This window comes from Trichechus manatus, unplaced genomic scaffold (assembly GCF_000243295.1).
Source record: "Trichechus manatus latirostris isolate Lorelei unplaced genomic scaffold, TriManLat1.0 scaffold00094, whole genome shotgun sequence".
Lineage (NCBI taxonomy): Eukaryota > Metazoa > Chordata > Mammalia > Sirenia > Trichechidae > Trichechus > Trichechus manatus.
This window is the reverse complement of record NW_004444030.1, coordinates 11,181,783-11,182,974: the sequence shown is the minus strand read 5'-3', so window position 1 is coordinate 11,182,974 and position 1,192 is coordinate 11,181,783.

The following is a 1,192-nucleotide window of genomic DNA, read 5'->3' as shown; positions in this document are numbered from 1 at the left end:
GGGCACACACACACAAGTGGGGAACCCACTGAGCCCTTGCAAAGAGGCCTAGAAGCCTGGAATCTTGGCTTGAACTGTAGCTCACAGATGCCACAAGATGATGAGCCTGTTCCAAGAGATGTGTGTTTGGAGATTCCCAAGCTTCTGTTTGCAAACCCTGTCTTGCCTAGGCCCTCCTCAGGCCTCATGGGGAAGTGGCAGAGAGATAAGCTGTCTTATTTACCGGTAGGAAGCTGGGAGCATCTACCTGGAATGCGACCCAGCCAAACCGCTCTGAGAACGAGGGAGATGTCAGAGGGTGGGTCTCAGAGCATCTTGGGAGGGAGCCTATGATTACACTTTTTGATTCTAACCACTGGGTGGATATAGCAGCTTTGTCTAGTGTAGTTACTTTTCCTGCACCAGGCTTTCCCGCAATGAGTGCAGCTATTACAGTTGACCGTGACATAAATAGCTATCAAGATGTTCCACGGTCCTGGAAGTTGACATTTATAAGGGTGAGTCGAGGGAGGATGGCCTTGGCCCCCAGGGCCCTGGTGGGGTACCTGCTTGCTAGCTCCTCTCCCCAGGGTGCAGTCTTAACGCCAGGAGCTTGGCTATTTATAGTCAGGCTCTAATATCTCAGATGATTACCTTTTAGATCTCGAGTATGAGGTCTACTTTATGGAAATAGCATGGTACAGACTAATTACAGGTTTCGTGGTACATTTATTTTTTCCCCCATGTTCTCTTCTTTTGCCACCTTCCTCCCAACCCATTCCTAACACCACTGTTGCCCCATTGTTTGCAAAGATCGGAAGCAGCACAATGCTACTGGGAAGCTGGAACCCTACAGAGGTGCCACTATCTCCTTTAACACCTGGAAAAGTTGATTCTGTTAAGGGTGCCAAAACATACCAGACTAGGTTTAATTCTGGAAGATTTGCTGGTAATTTCTTAGCTTTTTACTCAAAGTCCAGCCCAGTTCCAACAGAGCACGGTAACTTAGCATTGCCACCATGGACAGGATCTTGGAGGTCAACCAGGACTGGTCAACAAGTTGAATCTCCTAGATTCAACTCTTTAGAACCTTTGTCTATCCATCTTTTGCTTGACTACTTCTGAAAAGATGAGCTCACCCCTTTCCAGCGCCATCTGCTCCATGTTTAAAATAATTCTGATTATTAGAAAGTTTTTATTTTGAACAATAATT